We start from the raw sequence: 23,558 nt of genomic DNA, 5'->3' as shown, positions 1-23,558 counted from the left end.
TATTGAACTGTGTAATCATGAAATAATGTAATGAGTAATTCCTTTGTTAAAGGCATTGAATGTTTGCATAATCCATTGAATGGGACTCGTAATAACACTTCCTGAAGTGAGCTAATGAATGAATCAGGATACATTTACTCAAATTTCCTTCTATTGAAATAACAACAGTTGTCTTTGACACGTTTGCATACAGTTTATCTATGAATGCATTTAGTCACTCCTTTCATCAATTTTCTCACATAATTAAATATTTCACAAGACCAACCAATGCTTGTCTTCCTCTAACATAAATAGGGTCAACTGTTCATTCATTATATTCATATCTTTGCTTGGTAGCTTAACTTATTCTAAACTTGAAAATGTGCTCTTATGAGGACTACAATTGGCAGGACTCTTTCAGAAAATTGCCATTTACTGGACAATATAAGAGCTACTGGATTGAAATCTGTTCATAGTTTGGATACTGAGCAAATTGAGGTATTAACATGGAGAACAGGCATTACGTTTAATAATGATCAAACAATATGTTTACATCATGAACAAAAACTATTATTGATGTATATTCAACTTCAAAGGGAGTGCTGCGATCTATTTAAGAAGTACAAGTAAGCTGTGAAGTCTTCCTTGAGGGAAATATGCCTTTAACTGGCAACTAATGCTAGAGCTGTTAACAAACACATTGTACATGGACAAAAGTTATACCATTCATGTCGTGTTAACATCAATGATTGTCTGAAAAAGGAAGAACATTTTCCTCAGAAGAGAAAGATGATACTACATAACCGGGTTTTGAATGTGACTATTCTTTTGATTCAAACAGGGAAAGTTTGGATTCATCATTAATTGAGATGGGTGTTAGTTACGTTAAGCTTCACTCAGTGACATCCCATTCAAAAATCTCGTGTGAGAAGTAAAAACTAAACAAGTAATAATAGAGAAAAAGTTAGAAGAGCAAAAATTGACGATAAGCTGCTGATTTCATTCAAGTTCCAGTACAGGAAGGAACTTCTGGACAAACTATTGCCATAATGGAACAGAAGAGCAAGGATCTGGACTCACTGATTTTCTTGATGAATGAGAAATTGAAAATTTTAAACCGGGCTAAAAAATTCAAATATTGCCAATGGTGCCACCTTGGTTAATCAAGAAAACTTGTGAAATTTTTAATGTTTCAGAATATATGGCTTCGCAGGCTAGGAAATTAGCTGCGGGGAAAGGAATTATGGAGTTACTAGAAAGGAAACGGGGGAAAACAGTGTCGAAAGAAACTGAAAAAATGATTACAGCATTCTACTGTGATGATGAGTATAGTTGACAGATGCTGAGTAAAAAGTACTTTGTAAGCCTTCAGAGGAATATCCATATGCAAAAAAGACTTTTCCTATGTAGACTTAGAGAGTTTTACAAGGCATTTAAAGAAAAAAACAATATCCCAATTTTCCAAATTTTGTAGCCTCAGGCCAAAATGGTATGTACTTGTTGGCTCTTCTATGACACATTCAGTTTGCATCAGAACATTGCTTTGATGCTGAATGCAGTTAAATTGGATAAGTCCTACCATGAACTCATCGATATGATTATTTGTAACACAGATAAGAAAGACTGTATGCTTCATCTGTGTGACAGATGTCCAGGTATTTGAAATCTGAGAGCTTATATCAAAGAAAAACTTTCCGATAATGATAATGATGGAAGTGGGGAAAGAGATGATTTTGACGAGGAGGACATGAGGTTTCAACAGTGGATAACTATTGACATGGTGCAGTTAATTGCTGTCTCGTTTTCAGTAAATTAATTTATCAACCAGCTAATTGACAAGTTAGACAAGAAGAAACAATTAAATGCTTAACTGCAAGGGCCAGTCTTCAAAGACCATTATCAAACAAAATTTTGTCAGCAAGGGAAGTTTTTGAGTTTTGCAGAGATGAAATTAAAGGGGGTAATAACATTCTTTATTTCACAAGATGAGATGACTGAGGTGTGGGAATATCTTAAAGAAAGGTTTGAGCAAAGTAACACATGGCCTGGAACTCAGAGTTTTCACCAGTTTATACCATTATCAAATAGCATCATTGGTGTGAAGCGTGTCTCTTCTGATGAGGAGTTTACACTTACATTTGACCTGATTTTAGGGAAAACATTGACCAGATTCCTTCTGATGAGATAAAAGAGCCCAACTTTGTTCTTTGCAATTATGCTGAGAAGTACTGGGTTGGACTTGTTGATGAAGTTGACATTGAAAATAGGAATGTTCTTGTAAAATTCATGTATCTGAATTATCCAGCCAGATCCTATTTGTGGCCAAGGAGAGAGGATACTTGCTTTGTACTAGAAACACATATTCTTTGCACTATAAAGGCACCTGTAACAGCAACTGGTCATCAATACCATTTGCAGGAGATTGATATAAAAAAGATTCACAAGATTCTGAAAAAACAGGAGATCATTGACCAGATTTAAAGATGCTCAGACATTTCTGTCCAATAACTTGTTGGTTAGACCATTCAAACATAGTTGAATACTGACTATACAATAATTTGGTGAACAGAGATTAGCTTTTTTCCTATAAGGGTGATATTAGAGAACAATAAATGCTATTAAAACTCACTTTAGAATTGCATTAATCTTCTGTAGCTCATGTAGATAATATTCAGTTTTATTATAGAATTAACCTCAACAGGAACGTCAAGAGCCAGCATGGGCCCCAGGGCAAACATCCTCAGGCCCCCCTTTCTCTCTCCCTCTTTTTTAACATTGTTTTAGGATATAAGTAAAAGCTGTTTCCATATTTGGATTCTATATACTTGAATTAGGGGGAGGGAAAATCTTGGCCCAATTTAAATACAATTAGGTAAAATTATGATAATAATTACAATGGCATAGGGTATTTGCGAAAATACAAAATGGCTGCCACAAGCAATTTTTGACCAAATTTGGCTAAAATTCAAATGTTTCTATTTCCAGAAGGAGAAAGAATTTTGCCAAAAAAAAATTGCAGGTATAATTAATCCATAGCAAGGAACCATCACTTAAAAACTTGGCCAATTCTGAAATGTTGGATGTCATGCCTTGGTGATTGGACATGGAATGACTCCAAAGCCTTTAAAGTGAATTCCAAAATACATTACAGAAAGTTTATATGATGTTTGTTGACTTGGGTTTCTCTATCAGGAGGGATGTTCCTTCCCTGCAAAATGTTTAGTTTCTCTAATATCTCAATAATGCACACTTTGTGTGCCTTCTCTTCACTTTCTGGCAAAGGCTGAAACTTTAGTGATGACAGAATCTACAGACTTGTGGAATTGAAACACAAAATGATATTTGTTTTCTTCAATTGAAATAATCTGCCCAACAAAATGTGTTGCCCATTTCTTCCCAGTAAATTCATCTATCTCCCATTTTGCACTTTCTCCTACAGTTCTTCTTCATCTTACCCCACTTCTTCCTCTTCATTTGTGACATAATCATCATCATCATTGTCTACATCACTGTTTACAAACTCATCATCATCAAGTTCTTTATTTGTCCTTTGTTTTGTTGATGATTTCATTGATGATGTTTTCCTTCCTTACACTACAATTCCTTGGGTGCCATTCCAACATAGCATTCCTTTCATTAATAATTTTTACTACTTACCAGAAACAGGGATAACAGAAACTTCATGCAACTTTCTGGGCTTTTTATAGGCAATAGATTTGGTATCTCTTTAGCTTTCACTTCATCCTTTGTGTAGGTAAACAATGTTATTGAAGGCAACATATCTGGTAGATATTCCATTAAGTCATTGACACTGTAGAAGGATAAATCTGGATCCATTCTAATGACATCTTTGATTGCATGCTTCCCATCACCACCAGTACTATCTGAAATCCCCTTTTGTGGAAGAAAGTAGAGCACATTTTAATATTAAAATTTGGAATATCTGTACTTTATAATATGTAACACTATCAAGATTGGTATAAACATACAATTTTTCAAATATTTGGCTTCTCAAACAGAAATTTCAACTGTTTAGCTATGGAAATTGACCGAAACATTTATCAAGAAAAGTTCACAGATAGATTTTTGAATCTAGGATTGAAGTTACCTTTGTTTGCTTTTAAATATGTCAAAATGATATCAACATTGGGCTTCTCTGGAAATTTTCCCATAAGCCAAAACACTGACTTATTCCCATGTTGACTATATTGGTGAATCTGATATGTTTTGATTTTGGTAACACCTTCCTCTAGCAATTATTCAAAGACTGGATCAAGGCTGGTAAATATATTTGGAGCTTTGTGATTAGTATAATCACTTAAAACAAGAACAGACTTCTGACCCAATATACATGGCATGCAAACTCACTTGAAATTCAAAGTAATATGCCCTTTTCTTTTCTTTTATTGAGCTTGTCTCAGTTTTGCATTCTCAGACCAGACAATGTGTGCAGTAGTAATGGTTTTGTTGTTTGCATCCATTGTGCTTGTTTGAATACTCTGAATTGCATGTGAGCCCTGTGAAAATGATCTTTTGTAATGTTAATTTCCCTGATCAGCTGACTTGTGAAGTCTTTCAGGCCCAGCAGTTGCTGCACTTTATGAGAAATTTTGACTCCCTTTTAGGGAATCAGAATTGGGGTCTATAGACCACACAGTGAATGATATTTTTTCCTCGTTTGCATCTTGCTATATCAGACAATTCCTCAATCGTCACTGCTTCCTAAATGTTGACTCCAGCTTTCTTCAAGTTGACCAGTTTTTTATTTCTGGATTTTGGCATGTTTCACACAAATATGTTCCCCAATCAGCTGCTGATGGTGATCTAATATAATAAGGCACTAATCTTGTGAAGTGTTAGTATGAGCAATCAGTTTCACTTTCTGCAAGGAACTTTTGATGAAGGGTCTTCAAGTTGCCTAAATGATAATGAACTGGCTGTTTCTCCATCTTATTTTGGGTATTTGTAGCCAATTTCCATGTGTTTGATACATCATCCATTCAAAAGAACTCTTCAGTGCTTTTCTTTAGAGGGGTATAAGTTCAAACCCACCTCTTTTCTCACAACTGAAACTATTCCTTAGGAAAAATTTGATGAACATAAAGCAGGTTTCATCTTCTTCTTGGCACATAGTGTCATCTTGCTCCAGAGTAATGATGTTAGTGATTCATTTGATGTATTTAGTGAAGTTGGAGTTTCAGGGAGGGAAGTATGGTAATTTGAAAATGTTGTTATGTAAATGATATGTTATCATTTTCTAACTCTTCAGTGCTTTCTTTCCTGCACATTTGGTCTGATTTTTTTGTTTCTTTGTTTTCCATTTATTAAACTGACCAAGTTCACTTTCATAGCATTCTCTTTCAGCAACATTTGCTTTTGTCTTCTCAGAGCATTCCTTCTTAAAATTTTTTCAGACTGTGCTGAGAATTGTTCAGGTGTTTGCTTCTCAAATCTCTCTTTTTTTCTCTCTCTATACAACCTCTTTCGTTCGTTTTCTTTCCTCTGGTATTCTTCTAGTTCTGCTGAAGAGTTCTCCATGTCAATTCTTTTCAGTTCTCTTTTATGCCTCTTTCATAATTTATCTTTTTTTTTTGGCAGCATTGTGCTTTTGTGGTTTTTATCCAAATTGGCTCCATGCTTTTGAACTCTAGCTGTATTTTTGTCAACATTGTCCTCCTCCCTTTCGTCTAGTCTTTTTCTTCTCATTTGGACACAGCTCTGAACTTGCTCAAAGAATAAATAAAAGATACTGAATTGGTTAGATTCTGTTATGAAAATTGTAACAGCAGTGATGACTGATAAACAAACATTTACAAAAATATAAATTAAATAGTGAAAAAGTTACCTGCTGACCATTAATAGTTGATGCTCTTTCCAGAACCAGAAGAATAAAAGAACTTGACCACATACCAAGAAAAGTTCAAACATTTGCACCAAGTTGGCACATAGTACTAAAATATTCATTATGAGAAAGTGATGTTCAGAGATTGGTGAAAATGTTCTTCCTATAAAATAAGCCACATTTTCATGCAACTCTTACTTTTTCTGTTCAAACCAAAAGTTATTTCTATAAGTTATTATTGATGAAGTTATCAGACATTTGATTTGAAATTATTACTACAGATTCAGAGAAAAACTCAATCAAAAGGTAGCAGTATGCACTCTTGTTTTGGGAAGGGAAAATTCAAAAGATAATTATTCTGTTGATTTTGTGTTATGAACTGGACATTCAGTAACTTGATAAATAATTTTAGAAAAAATTATGACACAGTAATATATTTTGATATTCACTGAAGTAACCTGCATGGGAATAAAATGCCAAGTATGAAATCAGAGCCACAGCAAGTTTAAAAAGTATGGTTATTCAAAGGTGCACTACAGATGGGACAACTTTGTGGACCATGGCTTTTTTGGGAATAAACATTGACATAAGAACTTGTCTACTTGGTTATTTGCAGAATATTTTTTTAACATAATGTCCTCGACCAAATGGGATGTATTTATATTGAAGTATTTGAGCCTCATCATTTGTGCCTTAGACATTTTAATTGTTATAGATGGGACATATTTTGTCCCAATTCACAGCAAATAATTATTGTTTTATCTTTTCAAAATTTACTTTTTGAAACATAGGACCAAAATCACATTATTCCTTATCTTCATATGCAGTAAAACATCAAATCTAATTGAGCAATGATCACATGCACCCCAGTGTTTATTCTATCAACCATTTCCTTATTAGAGGTTAATAATATAAAATATCATTGTTCCTAGAAGGTTCCCTAGCCAAATATTGAATAAAACCATCATGAACAGTTTTAACAGTCTTTCTCATGAGTTAATCATAGCATTTCACAATCTATATGCCAAAAATTAAATTCTTTCCTACTTATAACATCATTAGCAGTTGAATTTTGAATTCTTTATTTCACTGTAGAGTTTCTCATTAATTTCATCAGTTTCTTCTGGTAGTATATAATAAATTCCAACTAAAAACCTTCTCTTATAACAACTAACAGAAACCCAAATAGATTCAAGCTCATTGCTATTAGTTTGATATCATCAAGTTGAACAGGCTATAACTCACATTTTACATAAAAAGCCACTTTTCTCCCTTTTTTTAGTACTATTAAAAAACTTATATACTTGTATTTCAAAGAAATTCCTCTCATTCAAATTGTTTGTATTTAGCCAGGTTTCAGTAACTCCAATTATATCAAAATCTTCTGTTCTGACAAGTGCTCTGTATCATTCATTTTATTTCTTATACTTCTAGCATTACAATAATAGCAGTTTAACTTACCATTAAAACTATCATAGTATTTTGTTCCCACACTGTACCCCTTTCTACTATTCTTTTTTTTTTTTTTCATTATTCTGGCCCTTTCCACTATCCAATCATAGTTTCAGGTTGTCCTTACAGTTGAGTTAATAACCCTTGCAAACAAGCCAGCTCCTACTATATTCAAATATAAACCATCCATTCCAAAAAGCTTCTTTTTCCCACTGAACTGATCCCACAAATCCAAACGGCCAAGTGGCTCTTCCTTACATATTAACCTAAGCCTTCAACTATAGTGACCCACTTATAATTTTATCCCCACAGTTAATTCTTGCAAGTATCCCTGACAAAATTAAGATATTATTGTCCTTTTCTCTGAATGCCTTTATTATTGCCTTGTACTTAACAATAAGCTTCTGGTCTACCCATACCTATATCATTAGCCCTTATGTGCACAACAAAGACAGCATCACTGCTTGCACCCATATGGAAGAAAAGGATCTTAGTGTTCTGGTTGATCAGTCTTTTAAGCCATTCAAATAGTGTGTTGCTAGTGGTAGAACAAACAGGATTTTGGGTTGTACTTACAAAAATATTAAATCTAAATCAGACATTATCTGGAGTTTTATGTTCAGTCTTGGGCTTCTTGCCTTAAAAAGGACATTGAAGTGTTGAAAAGGGTTAAAAGGTGGGTTACTAGGATAGTATCTAGGATAGAAAAGTTGTTATATGAAGACAGATTAAGATCACTGAAATTGTTTTCTCTTGAAACAAAAGGGAATCCTCAATAGCTGTGGCACTTGAAATTCTTTTAGACAGGATTAGAGTAAATTAATCTGTAAGATTCTTTTTTTTTCCTTTTTTATTAGCTATACTTTTGTGCACCAGCAATACCAAGTGTGGGGTGTGCATATACCTGATTCAGTTTTATTACTCATCAGGATATTTACCAGCCTATCCTCAAATTGAATTTCTTTTAGGCAGGGTTAGAGTAAATTAATCTATGAGACTCTGGGCATGGTCAGATACATCAGTTGAAAGGGTCTGACCTCCTGAGTCCAAAACTGTAATTAGATCTCAAATCATTCAAGAGATGATGGAGCTATGAACTAAAAGTTTGTACTTAATAATAATAAAACTTGGAGCCATTCTATGAGCTGCTATGCTGTGGCTAAAAAGAGTTAGTGGGAAGCTCTCTGAGTGTTTTTGAATATTATGGGAATTGATACTATTGATGCATCATTGTTTTTATATTTACTTGTAATAATGTTAAGACAAGGGAACAAAAACAAATTTTGACAGAGTAAGAGTCATCTTTAGCTTAAAAAGTTTTACATTTCTAACAGACTTGTTGACTTTTGAATGGTTTGCTTTTAGATTTTGTGGATGTTGTAAATATATGGAGTTTAGGGAAGGCTTGATAGATATTTAATTGATCAAGACTGGATTTGAGTTTTTTTTAAGTAGATGGGACAGCTTTGATGACCCAGCAGACTCCTTGTTGTTTCTTAAGTGTTAAGTTTTCTACAAGTTAGCAGTGCCTCTTCATGCACTATTCAGATTGAACTGCCAAGAAATTCAACAAAATTAAGGTGGTACTGGCTTCTTAAAAAGATGTACTCTTCTTGGAATTTTTAAAGGAATCAGAATTTAATTTCAGTTAGTGACAGTAAAATTTCCCCCCTGGCTTTGTCAAAGTTGTTCAGATAGGAGAAGAAATTGCAAAAATAGTTGAGTAAGCTTATTAAATACCAACCTTCCAAATCCTTTATTTTTTATTTTTCTTACAATCCCTGAGAAGAAATTCAAACTTGTTGCTAAGAAAAAGAAGTCAAACTGTTAGGTGCATATCTTCTCGTATCATTGTGTGACCCCTTCTTTTTAAGAATATAAATCACAATGGCAGTCCTTCACTAGTTAGGAATAACATCACCGATGGACAACAAGAGACCATGTGTTTCTTTAAGGCTGTACTTGCACACCTGTTCTTGTAAAATTAAAAATTTAAACCTGTCCTTTACTTTTCAGGAAATCATCAGGTTTCTTCTTAAAACTCCTGTAAAATGCTGGCCTCAACTGCTGCTAATGATAGTTCATTCCATAAGTTAGAAAAATTAGGCTGTCTTAACTGAAGCATAACCTGTCTTTTCTAAACCTTAAAGTTTTCCTCTGATCTTGTTATCTTCAAAATATAGCATAAAGAAACCAGAAGTCTTTCTCCTATTGATCACTCAGATAATTTTGTATAGTTCAATAAGATCATCTCTTACCCTTCTTTCCTCAAGAGAAAATAAGTTGAGATTTTAACCTATAATATAATCATGTACATTCCCATCTATTAAATGTGTAATCAAAATCCATTTTCTTACACTTACTATAATTTTAGGCATTTGCTAGATATTTGTTCAATTTGTCAATTGATTCAAGTCATTCTGTAGTACCTGAACATCCTCACTACAGCTCAAAACCCTCTAGAGCTATTCACTTTTGAAAGATGGCAGCTAAGCTTTAAGGTTTTAGAATTAATTTTATTGGGTTCAGAAGAGGGATGTCTTCATTTCCTTCATTGGTAAAAACACTTGCTGAGAAGTTAAGAACTTCAGTGATGTTTCTTTTTTTCGTAAAAAAAAGGGGGTTCTTATTCAAACTCTTAAAGGAACTAGTTTTATTCTAAACTCTCATTTTTACAGTTTTAATAAGCATAAATACCTTTCACATATAATTTGATGTTTGAGCAAAATACTTTCCTAACAGTAGCTTTCTTCACTTTCTGTTTATCTCAGTAAGCTAAATTTAGAAGGTAGGATTCTTGTTTTCAACCACAAAAATACTGGCAGAGAGTTATGAAGGTTTTCTACTGTAAACTTTTTGTTCATAATGCAATTTCCACTCATAGTGTTCAAGGCTGCCATATTTTTCTTTTATTTCTACATGAAACTCTTAGCATTAGATATTGACATTTTGCAATTTTTTATCTTTTGTTTTTATATTTTTCCCAAATAATATTTTAACTTTTTTATAGATCTCTGTATCATCCTTCATTTCACCTTTATATTTCATTTTCTTCTAATCTCAACATTTTTAGCTTATCACACCTTGACTTCCCTATTTATCCACATATATATGAAAGGAGGATTTGATTAAATGTGGGGATCTGATGGAAATTGTTCCATTTCAGCCTACTTGATGAAATTACAGTTTAAAAAGAATTACTCATCCAGTATGTCACAAAATGACTTGTGTTGGTTCAAAAACTTTTAACTAGACACAGGAGTTTACAATAATATTGATGATGTCTATTTAAAACTTGTAAATATTAAGTTAGTGTATTTCGAAAAGGAAAACAAAAGCAGTTAATTCTAATATACATGCATTCCTCAATATCAAAATATTTCTGAAGCATAATTATAAATTTTGTATAAACATGAAAGAAAAGTTCTTAATTTATGAAATGATTTTAAAATTATCATACATAATTTGTGGGAAGGTTACAAACTGACTTAAGTAGATTCAATTTTATTTAAGGTTTTCACTTCTGCTTTTGGAGCCAGGAGAAATTTACTTTGAAGATTTCAGTGTTTATTACTATAACGAAAAGCTAGCAGAACCAGAAGCTATAAAAAGGTATGTATTTGATTTTTTAAATAAATTTTCTTAAATATTTTTTCAGAGGAATATGAATTGTTTTGTAATTTACAAAGTATGAATGCAAGTTAATTCTTTTTTTCTTCATTCTAAACAAACTGAAAAAGTGTGTCAAAGGTTTGATAATCATCTTTAAATAAAGCTATGAAACTACCTACTGTAACAGAAAAATTTTGTATATAGCATTGTCAGGTTTTATGTATGTATGGGCCTTTGTGATTTGTTGGTGATAAATTTCAACAATAAACAAACAGCAGCATAGTCTACTTATTGTAAAATAATGTATTAAAACAAGTCAAACGTATATACAAATATTCATTATACTGCTGGTTATTACAGTTGTATCCAGATCTTTAAATAATTGTCTCTTTTCTTTTCTCAAATTCCACACATGCTGTTTCAGTTACTTTATAACACAATTAGTATCCAGAATATATCCCGTCCTTATCCAAGAGGCTCCTCCACTTGGGCAGACCGTCGCAAGTGACTACTCTATGCTAGTGGTGTCTGTGGGAGTGTGGCTACAACATTTTTCTGGACATCTGGAATTCCTTCACTATGGATCCATGGGTACTCCAGGTTCTGGCATTGGGGTTGGTCAGTCAGTTCACATCCCCACCTCCAATATCCTTTCAACCTGTGGTATTTCCAACAGGTCCGCAGAGTGTGGATCTTCATTCCAGGACTATCAGAGAGTTATTGGTTAAGGGAGAAGTAGAGAGAGTCGATCCTGTTCTTCCAGGATTTTATTCCCATTTATTTGCCCAAGAGTGCAGTAGATTGGTGTCCAATCATCGATCTTTCTTAGATCTTCCCAAGTTCACGATTGAGTCCTTTCTCAACCTACGTTGGCATTTTTCACCAGGTCTGTGGATGACAAAGTTCAATGTTGCCGATGCCTATATCCACATTCCCATGGCAGAAACATCCTGCCACTATCTATGTTTCATGCACAAAGGACAGGTTCTGCAGTTCAGGGCTCTGCCCCTTGGCCTGGCATCTGCACCATATTCTTCTACAGAGTCATATGAGCTTTTTCTCATCACCTAGGTTCTTTGGGCCAGTGCACACACCATTATATGGACAACTGGTTACTTCTGGCACCATCTTGTTGATTCAGATTTTCATTTCAGAATCCACCAAGGCTGGCTTTCTTATCAGAGTCGAGAAATACATTCTTATGCTGACTCAATACATTGTCCATCTGGGTGTCCTTTTCAACATGTATTTAAGTTGGACTCAGCCGACTCCCATCTGGCTCCTTGTTATGGAATGGGCAGTTAGGCTCTTACTTACATCTCCTTCTCCTACTGTGTGGATGGTTCTCTCTCTTTTGGGGATGTGGACATCCCTTGATTCGCTAATTCCTTTGGAATGAGAAAACATGTGATCCATTTAGTGGTCATTGTGTGACCAATGGATCATGAATTGTGATCCATTGGATCATCCAGTGTCCTTATTCAGGAGCAACATCTTAGATCTCGAGTATTGGTTGGATCAGAACAGAACTACAATAGGTATTCCTATACCACCCCCTCATCCCGAGATTCATCTCTTCACAGATGCCTCACTTTAGGGTTGGGGTGTGTATATCAACAGTCAGGAATTACAGAGTCTATGGATGGATGATGAATCTTCCTTCCACATCAATATTTTAGAATTTTTTGATGTCCAATGGGCAATGGCTCAAGGTCTAGCTCTATTGAAGGGAAAAATCATAATGATTCATTCCAACAACTCCATGGTCATATCTTACATTTCCCATCAAGAGAACCCACATTCTCGGGACCTGTGTTTATGAACTTTGGATGTTCTCTACTGGGCTCAATCCCATCATATCAGCCTCCTAGCTTGCTACATTCCAGGTGTGATTAATTTAATAGCAGATCATCTGTCTCGGCGCAACCGAATTCTCCAAATGGATGCTACATCACGAGGTTTTCCGGTAGATTTGCTTTCAGTTCTGGATTCCAATGATCAATGCATTTGTCACTTATTGGAACTCTCAACTACAGGCATTTTCATCCCCAGTACCTCATTCTCGAGTTTTGGCAATAGATGCATTTAATCAAGACAGGGTAGGATTGCACCTCTATGCCTTCCCTCCAGTTTGTCTGCTACCCAGAGTTCTGGCTATGGTTTGATCCACTCTTTGTTGGGTGTTGTTGGTAGCCCCAGATTTGCCAGCCCAACCATGGTTTCTTTTTCTTCAGTATCTTCAAGAGTGCTCATCTCTGCCACTTTCTCTTTGGCCATCTATGTTGAGACAACCTCGATCCAACATTGTACACCCAGACATTCCAAAGCTCAAACTTCATGCATGGAATTTATGTGGTCCTTTGCACATCATCAAGGTTTAACTTCTAAAGTTGCCTTGTATTTGTCTCAATCTCCCTGTAAGCCAAAATGGCAATTTATCAATGGAAATAGCACACTTATTGCCAATGGTGTCTCATGAGAAAATTGAATCCACTTCACCCAAATTTGCCAACCATATCTAATTTTTTGACCTGGCTTTTTGACAAAGGTCTAGCTCCGTCTACTATCACCTTATATAAGGCATTCTTATTGACTAGTTTTCTGTATTCTAAACATCGGACATTATTTTAGTCCCCTAGTGTTATCTGGCCTTCTCAAATTGTTTAATGTCCTTCATCCTAAAAGGCCTTTTCAATTACCTAACTTGGATATTAAGGTAGTATTACATGCTTTGTCTTGACATCTGTTTGAGCCTTTAGCATGATGTACTATATATGATCTTTCCCATAAAGTGTATTTTTTTGTTGCTGCTGGCCTGTGGACATCATAGGTCAGAGTTTTTTGCACTGCATATACACAGGACTTTTTATCACTCTACTTATGTCCTGCTATACCCAGTAGGTCCTTCCTTCCTAAGACTCTAGCAGCCAGGGAAGGGGATAAATCCTTCTCACCAATTCATTTGCTGGCTTTTTCTCACCTCTATGAACATTCGGATCCCAATTGTTTGTATCAGGATAGAGGGAACATTGATGTAGGTGTAGAGTATCACAAGACAAATATCGCCAAGGGCAGTTGAGGGGGGTATAAAAGACTGGAGCAAGCAAGAAAAAATCAGACCAATGCTTTGATGGTCAAAGGAAGAAACTCTGGAGGTCGAGTAATAGCTATAAGTGTCAGCGGAGGTAGTATTGGAAATACATTTTCAGTTTAGAAAAATTTTAACGTGCACGCACCCTGTGATGAAAACTGTGCGTGTTGGTGTAGTATAGTGTAAACAGAGCTCTTTTTAATCATTATATACACTTGTGTCAAGTACATACACGTGGCTTGTAAATCTTAGGGCAAAGTATTGAAGGTGGGTATAGCACCCATCAAAGGTTGGCAATAGGGTTAGATAATTGTCTACACTTAATTTTTATTCAGTCTACACATGCTGGTTCATTACTTTATAATACAATTGATAAGATCAATTATTCTTCTCTACTCTGTTATTACAATACAATCTGTGATAATTTCACTTTAAAAATCATCACTATACACTCTTTATGGCTAAACTCACAATCATGCAGCTAGCTCTAACTATCTAACTAAATTTTAGACTCATATTTATACCCCAACAGAGGTCTAGAACGTTCTACATACAACTAGATATTATGATGCAATGATAATTAAAACAACGAGAAAAATTCAGAAGGTTTTAGTAACAGGATGCAATAATATAACAATCACCAATTCATAACTAGTGAACTATATAACGTACAATTTGTAAACAGTTACACAAACAAACTTGTAATAACTATCGCTTCTAAAAATAACTAAATTTAACACTCGAGCTATATAAACTATCTAAGTCATAATACAGCCAGGCATGGCCAGGTGTTTAAGGAACTCAACTCACAATCTTAGGGTTGCGGGTTTAAATCCCTGTCCCACCAAACATGCTCGTCCTTTCAGCCATGGGGGCATTATAATGTAACGGTCAATACTACTATTCATTAGCCCAAGAGTTGGCAGTGGGTGGTGATGACTAGCTGCTTTCCCTCTAGTCTTACACTGCTAAATTAGGGATGGCTAGTGTAGATAGTCCTCATGTAGCTTTGCGTGAAATTCAAGAACAAACAAACAAGTCATAATACTCTCATTAAACTTAAATTGAAACAGTCCTGCATATCTAACAATAAGCCCCTCGTTAAGAAAAATATTTACAGTATTTGTTTTATACTATATACAATGACTATATGCACAAAGTCTACTCGTACAGTTTGCACCAACATTTAAAGTCCGCTTGATGGCCTCAGTGTGGAACTGGTGGTTTTGGAGGTATAATGCCCACCTGGTGATCCTTGCACTATCGATTTTGCACCTCAGAATGTATGCAAGGGGCTGATGGTCTGTCTGGATGATGAACCCCCTTCCTGTCGAGGTAGTTCTGGAATTTCCAGGTGGCAAATATGATGGTCAGACAAGCCCATCCAACACAGTAGTCCTTCTCACTACTAAGCAGCTTTTTACTAAAGTACATAATGGGAAACAGTCCATCTACATGTTCTTGCAGAAGTACTGCTCTAATTTGAATGTCTGATACATTGACCTGAATGGTGAATGGAGTACTTGTTTGATCCAGACTTTGAGTATTTGTTTGATGGAGATCTTGAGTACTTGTTTCACCCAGAGCATGAGTATTTGCCTGAAGCACATCTTAGTCCTTGTTTGACTCAGGTTAAGGGTAGTTGGTTGACGCAGGCCATGAGTACTTGTTTGATGCAGACTATGAGTTCTTGTTTGACCCAGACCATGAGCATTTTCTTCACTCAGACCAGGAGTACTTGTTTAACCCAAACCTTTAGTATTCGCTTGACCCATACCATGAGTTCTAGTTTGACTAATCACTCTCAGTTGAGACTGTCAGTGATCTTATTCGTAGTGAGATGAAACAATATATTCAGTTCAGTGGTGTTCCTCCACAGAGCTCTGAGGCTGTAATTGAGGGTGATAATCAACATTCTTTAGAAAATTTAGATTCTCCTTTTCCTGCACCTTTTTTTAGTCTGTTAGCTTTTCAGTCCTCTTGTGAGACAATGGTAAATTTACAGACTTCCCTGTAGTGGACACAGCAGATAGTCCAATGTTGCTTTGCTTTAACAAAATAAACTGACTAAATGTTCTTCCAAACAATGATAATAAACACAGTCTTTAAATGAAATGAAAAAGAAGGCCACTTTGGGATAAGCTGCATCTGATTTGTTTTTGTCTGTTTGATTATCGAGAGTGTGATGTTTTGGGTCTTTCCCCAGTTGCTTTTTAGTTTACTTCTTACTTGATAGCTGAAAGGTCTGGGAGCAAATATTTAGTTTTCTCTCCACTGTGGTTCATGCAGGGAGGTTTACTTCTCAGTTATATGAAGGGATAGTTATGCCTTATCTGCCATGGCTATTGGAATGATGTGATTTAGCCTACCACCACCAGGTGGAAGCATATTCTGACTCTCAAATAATACATCTGCTCTTCGAAATTAGGGGTTCTAAGGTGGAGTTTGTAGTTAATCTGAATAGATCAGTGTTCCCTGGTGGGACGGTGGTAAATCTACAGACTTACAACTAAAAAATCCAATGTTTTGCTTTCTTAACACTAAACTTTATTGGAAGACTCTCAGGATCACTGACAAAGTATGGCCAGGTTGTTAGGGTGCTTGACTCGCAATCTGTGGGTTGCAGGTTTGAATACCCATCACACCAAACATGCTCGCCCTTTCAGCCATGAGGGTGTTATATGTGCCTTCTCTCTAGTCTTACACTGCTAAATTAGGGATGGCTAGTGCAGATAGCCCTTGTGTAACTTTGTGCAAAATCCATAACAAACAAACCTCAGTTGAAACCATTTCAGCATGCACGTTGGTTCTATTGTCAGCTTCTACATTCATCCCTGTCATTTGCTTGTCAACTGCTTTCAGAAACAACCAAGGTAGGCTTCATTCTCAGGTACACCTGACTATCCAAAAGCTCAAACTTCAGGCATGGAGGTTATGCAATCTTTTGCATGGCATTGGGGTTTAATTTCTAAGGTTGCCATGTGTCTGTCTCAGTATTTGCTTAGTCCCACAATAGACATTTATCAATGGAAATGACACACATATCAGCAATGGTGTATTGAGAGCAGGTTGAACCCACTTTGGTCAGAAGTGCCAACCATAACTTGTTTTTTGACCTGGCTCTTCAGCAAGGGTTTTTACATTTTCCACAGTTGCCCTGTATAAGGCGGCTTTATTGACTACCATTTGATACTTGTGATAAAATACTCTTTGAGTCCCCCATTACTCTCTGGATTCCTCAATTCACTTTGGGTCTTTTGTCCCAAATGATCATTCTAGTTACCTAACTGGCATATTAAGGTTACATTACATGTTTGTGACCTTATTCTCAGATGCCATGTATCACCTTTACATGAAGGTTTATTTTTGTTGCTGCTGACCTACAGACATCTCCTGTCGGAGTGGTGTGTACTGTTTGTCCATAGAATGCTTTATCATTCTATCTACATCCTCAGAGTGGTTCTTCTTACCTAAGACACTGTCATACAGGGAAGGGATAAATCCTTTTCACCGATTCATCTGATCACTATTTCTGACTTCTATGACCAATCAGATTTCAATCACTGTTATGTTCAGTGAGGATTTGTTGCCCACACTAATGCCTTTAGAGATGCTAGGCAATGACTTTTTATTCATTGGGATCATTCAGTTTCACAGGATTCATCCCCGGTTACATTGACGAGGTGGGTACACAATTATCCCATATTGCTTATTCTGGGCTCTCTTTGATAGCAAGGAATCTTCTGCGAGTCTCATCTAATCAGATTTGTCACATTTCTATGTCCTTAGCAGCCCGATTGAATTGTCTGCTGGTGGACATTGTGTGTACTGGTTTGTGGACCTCCCCCAATACTTTTATCCCACATTACTTACAGGATCTGGCAGTATCTTCATCTGAGGGTGTTTGTCTACCCCCTTTAGCTATCTTAACCACTTCTGCTAGATTATACAGTGGGATGAGTATTTTCATTGTTATGCTTCCCTCTTCTTTACCTTTCAAGGTCCCTTACATTGATTTCACAGGATCCCACTGTAGCCCAGGCAGGTGTGCTTTTATCAAACCAATTCTGCACTAGCAACCACTAATTCAATGTATTTTATCTAGGTTGCAATAGGTTCTGTAGAAATGAGGTGTTCCATAAGACCATATAGAGGCTGATGGGGTGGTATTACTGTACTGTGCTGGACCACCACTCATGGACTATCATGAATAAAGTATAAAGGGATCATGCCCATCCGTGCTGATCATTGGATTGAATAAATTTGGGTCAGTTTGCTTTTAAAAATTTAGGGAACTTGGTTCACCTATTGCATTGTTTCCAGAGCACTGTTCCTCAGGATTCCCCATGCATTACCTCCCTAGATTCTATTAGTGAAGCTAGGGAGTCCTTACCACACCTGGTTTCCACTCACTGGAGTGATTGACAGAGACTTTTCCTCCAGAGTATTAAAGTGAATTCCCCAACTCTTGGAGAAGAGTGTGAAGTTAGTGGCCCTCCTACCCAGGTCCCTGGATGTTGGTGAGAGAGATACCAGCATACGTGGAAGCCTACTCATAATACCAGTTCAGATTTGATGCTCAACTATCCAGTTGGACCTTCTTTTTTGATCAATTTTGGTTCAGTACATCATTCGTGGAAGAGAGCTCATTTTTTCATCATAATTCTGGGTCCTTGGTTGAGCACAGTTTGTTCCACGTCATCCCCATAATTCTAGTGGCAATGGAATTTACCTTGCCCACATGATTGGGGAGTGAGGATGAATGTTCATAATTCCAAACTGGATGAGTTCTGTTTCCTCAGGTTGAGTAAGGCATACAAGATCTTGTCATTCTGAGCCTGGGGCATTGCCTTTCATACTTCTTCAGGTTGAGGAGGTTTGTCCACTTTGGTGTTGCTTACCTTCTCATCATGACTCCAGTGGCTTGAAACACATCACTCTGTTTAATCTAGTGCATTGTTTAATTAAATTTGAATTGTATCTTTTTGTATTAAACGTTCAATTATATCAATAGCATAACCTCTATCATTAGCAATGACTTTTATATAATTTAATTCATTTTTTAAATCATTGGAATCAGAACAAATTTTAAATGCTCTGTTTATACAAGTATGAAAAGCTGCTATCTTTTGAGAAAATGGGTGATATGATCTTTGATTAAACAATGCACAAGATTAAACAGTGTTTATCATAAGAAAAGAAATAGTATAGTGATATTAACATATGCAAATGGTATTAGTCAAGTTACCAACGTATTTAGAAAACATAATTTTTTTCCTGTTTTTAAGCCAATTAATAAAATAAAAACAATATTTCCTAGCACCAAAGATAAGAAAGATATTCTACAAAAATAAAGGTATAGATATGAATTTAACAAAAAATATATTGGCCAAACTAAAAGTAATTTCAAATACCACATTAATGAACATAAAGGTTATGTACATAATAAAAATATGTTAATTTCTCCATTGGCCGATCACGTTGCAGAAACAGGTCACTCAATACAGTGGCATAAAACAATAACTTTAAATGAACCCAATACAGTAAATGAGTTTACTAGCAGAGAATCTATTTAAATTATGTGTTGTAAATTAAATAATCATTTGTTAAATACAGATGAAGAGTTTGCTAGTGATAGTACTGAATTTTGGAGAGACATATTGTACAGTATTTATGTCACACTGGTGAATTATAGTGAGTCCAGCCATTTATGTATAAAAACCCACTGTTCGCATAGATTTTCACTCCTAATGATGGTAGGGGAAGCTATCGAAACGTGTAGTCATTTTTAATTTTTAAAATTTTGTGTAATGTAAATGTTTTTTCTATATTTTCAAATAAATTAATTGATTTAATCATCATTTTGATCAGTTATTTATTTTACATTATATTACTGGATAAAAGCAATGCTCATAGGTAATTGATTTAATTGCACGACTGTTGATGTATAGACAAGGTTTCACACTGTAAACCTTCCCAACTGTTAACCCTTTAAGGATGGGTGTGGTAAATAAACACTCTATATATCTTGCTTGAGAGCCAGGTGTGGCATATAAACACATATTCCTATTTATTAAAGATGGTTGCAGTTTTAGAACCACTATGACTCTACTCTCTTTCTTTCACTTGCTTTCATTGGTTAATGCATTTTAAAGTAAAAAATTTGATTGGATAAGCACTTTCACGTCATTAGATACCATCCAATGAACCATCCAGCTATCTCTACATCATAACATGCTAGCAAATGAAATATCTATTTATAGAAGGCTGTACTTACTGTAAAACAATGAGTTACATTTGAATTAGATACATTTTATTTCAGTTATTTGTTCATCATGGTCAAACCATCTATGTCATCCTCATTCACACGTACCAATAAATGTCCTTTTAGCCCTCAATCAGTGCGTAAAATTATAGATGAATGGAGTGATGAAGAGGAATTGTCTGATTTGAGTGACATTCCTTCAGATAATGATAATATTTCAAGTGATGAAAGTTAGCCTAAGGCATGTTCAGATAATAGTGATACTGGTAATATTACATGGAAGAATGGGGATGATTTTGTGCCTCATGACTATTCATTCTCTAACGAAAATTCAGGAATTTGTGATTCATTTCCTATTCAAGAGAATGCACCCATTACTGAATATTTTTTAGCCTATTTCAATAGTGAACTTATGAAGAAGATTTTAGACAATACTAATATGTATCATGAATTTTGTGTACACAATTATAATGTACATCAAAAGGCAAAAAGCCAGCATTGGAGTGAGACAACAATTGATGAAATGTACTCTTTTTTTTTTTTTTTGCACTTATTTTACTAATGTCTCATATGGAAAAAAGAACAATAAAAGAGCACTGGTCAAAAGATGCCATGATTGCTACAGATTTTTTTTGGAAAATACATGATCAGAGACAGGTTCCTTGAACTATTAGATACATTCATTTTGCTGATAATGAGCTTTCCGATGAAAGTGATAGACTGTGGAAGATAAGGGAAGTGATTACTGTTTTGAAGGAAAAGTTTTCTGCCCATTCCAAACAATTGCAATTGATGAATCCTAATGCTATTCAAGGGGAAATTGATATTCAAGCAATACACACCTTCAAAGCATCATAGATTCGGAATAAAAATCCAAGTTCTTTGTGATCGTGAAACAGGAATTATTTTGGATTTTATTGTTTATACAGGTACTGATATTGACAATTCTAAAAAAGATCTTCATGGGGCTTCTGGTGCCATTGTGAAGAAATTGATACAGAAATATGAAGGGAAAGGCCACTTGTTGTACATTGATAATTGGTACTCTAGTCCTGGTCTATCTTTATATTTGGATTCTTGTAATATTGGCACTTGTGGAACTGTAAGAGAAAACAGGAAGAATGTTCCTAAGTTTGCTAAGCTGAAATCTGACGAATTTGAAAGGAAGAAAAAGTGGTAATTTGTTGGCTATACGTTTTCATGATAAATGTAATGTGGCTATATTTACCACTTTTCATAAAGGACAAATGGTTAACAGTGAAAAGGTAAATCATAAAATAAATGAATGAAATTGTCAAAAAGCCTGTAAAGTGGTACAAGAAGCTTTTTCTTTCATCTGATGGACCTAATTGTGTTAAATGCTTATAGTATGTACCTAGTCAAAACAAGAGATTGCCTTTTGAAATTCAAAGATTTCGCTAGGGAGTTTAAAGGCAACTTCTTGAAAAATATGGTACCTTGACTAGTGTTAGACCTAGTAGAACAGTGAATGGTAACATTAATAGGCTGAGTGCTGTAAATTTTATGGAAATACACTATCCTGACCTTGTACCTTCAACAGGAACTAAAAAAAAAAAGGTCAGTGCAGGTGTTTTGTATGTTCTAATACTAGCAAGGGAGAAAAAAAGATGACCTATGTAACAACATGGTGTCCAGAATGCAAGGTTGGTCTATGTTTAGATAGCTGCTTTAGAAGTTATCATACACGAAAAACCTTTTAGAAAATGTGGTTAGAATCATATTATTAGTTTATAGAGTAATGAAATTTGTTATTTTAATGTTTCTTACTATGTAAAAATGCTTAGATGTGTAAATAAATGTACTTATACAAATTGGCTATTTTTTCCTTTTTTTTTTTTGTGGCCTGTGCAGGAACGAGGCATCACGATGCCCATCCTTAAAGGGTTACGGTTGATTTCATTTAGTGATGCAGAGACAGAATTCAACACTGAAAACTGTCCTTACTTTTTGCTTTTTGAATGATTTATATAGGACTTTCAGCAGTGAAAACTCTCTCTGCATTTGAAACTGGAAGTGAAATTAAAAGAGTTCTGCAGTGATTTAAAACTAAAATAACACAGCAGCATTGCTCATATATATATATATTTTTTTTAATTAAAACTTTACAATAATTATGCTTATTGTGGTTCATGTTGGAATTGATTTTCCTTGTATCTCTGTTTATAGTGTATTAGTACTGTGTATATCAGATCTGTACCTTAAGAGTATTGGGACCCATTTATTGTGACTGGGTATGCAACAAAAATTTCCAATTCTTCTTAAACATCCATATTTTGAAGATCATTTATGATAAAATAGTAGTAACATACAATGTGAAGATCTAAGTAATAGTGAAGAAAACACACACATATTCAAAAAATTTCTGTTAAGGGTAGTCTGATGGTTATCATATGAAACTATTGACTTACTGAAGAGAATTCAGGTGAAGGCTACTAGAATAATTCTGGGGGATGGAAGGGTTATTATTTGGGGATAGGGTAAGATCTCTTTTACGTTATTTTCTCTTAAGAAAAATGGGTAAAAGGTAATCTTATTAAAGTATACAGTATTATCTAGGATACTGATACGATAAAGTCTCTGTTTTCTTTATGCTATGTTCTGAAGATAATAGGACAACAGGACACAAGTTTAAGACTGAAAAAGACAGGGAAGACTTGACTTAAGAGAGTTATATTTTAACCCTATCACCCCAAGTACCCTTTACTGCACATGACACAAGGTTTTAGTGTCTTACATTCAAAATGTTATTAAACTACTTTTTGCTTATGTTATACCAATTAGAATAACATAAAATCTCAGCTAATAATCTATATTTTATTGGTATACAAGTTTTATATTCTTAATTCTACAAAATAGTATTTTAAAAAATTCTGAATTTCCACTAGTGTGACCCACGTGATACATTTTGTCTTAGCATGTCATTATTCTTATTTTATCCATCACCCCTTGAAAATGTATGAAATTAAACATAAAATACTCTCTATAAAATCAATATTGCTCAAACAGACCATAATTTTTATAGCCTTCAATAGAAAATCACACCCCTTCTGCCACACCCACCTGTCACATCCTCTCTTTCACAATTTGTTGATAGTTCTCTCTTATGTTTCATTAATGTATTACCTATAACCAATAGAAAGTTAAGGTTTTCATCTATCAAATAACGTATTCTGAACAGAATATCGTCAATTTCACTCACAGTACAAATTAGGGTTAACTCTCTTCGAATTTGGTAAGTACTTTATTTCTTGTTTTTCATATTTATTCTTTATTTATTATTATAAAAGTAACTAAAA

General features: G+C 34.9%; 1 long non-coding RNA gene across 1 annotated transcript in view; it reads left to right on the top strand.

Annotated features, from left to right (window-relative positions):
* Positions 1–23,558, top strand: part of LOC106467296 — a 31,919-nt gene that overhangs the window by 6,970 nt on the left and 1,391 nt on the right. Inside the window, exon 2 of the long non-coding RNA XR_001291326.2 lies at positions 10,787–10,885. This is a non-coding gene — a long non-coding RNA (uncharacterized LOC106467296). The remainder of the gene's footprint in view (positions 1–10,786; positions 10,886–23,558) is intronic.

This window comes from Limulus polyphemus, unplaced genomic scaffold (genome assembly GCF_000517525.1).
Source record: "Limulus polyphemus unplaced genomic scaffold, Limulus_polyphemus-2.1.2 Scaffold2558, whole genome shotgun sequence".
In the NCBI taxonomy this organism is placed as follows: domain Eukaryota; kingdom Metazoa; phylum Arthropoda; class Merostomata; order Xiphosura; family Limulidae; genus Limulus; species Limulus polyphemus.
This window is presented reverse-complemented; position numbering and strand designations above follow the sequence as displayed.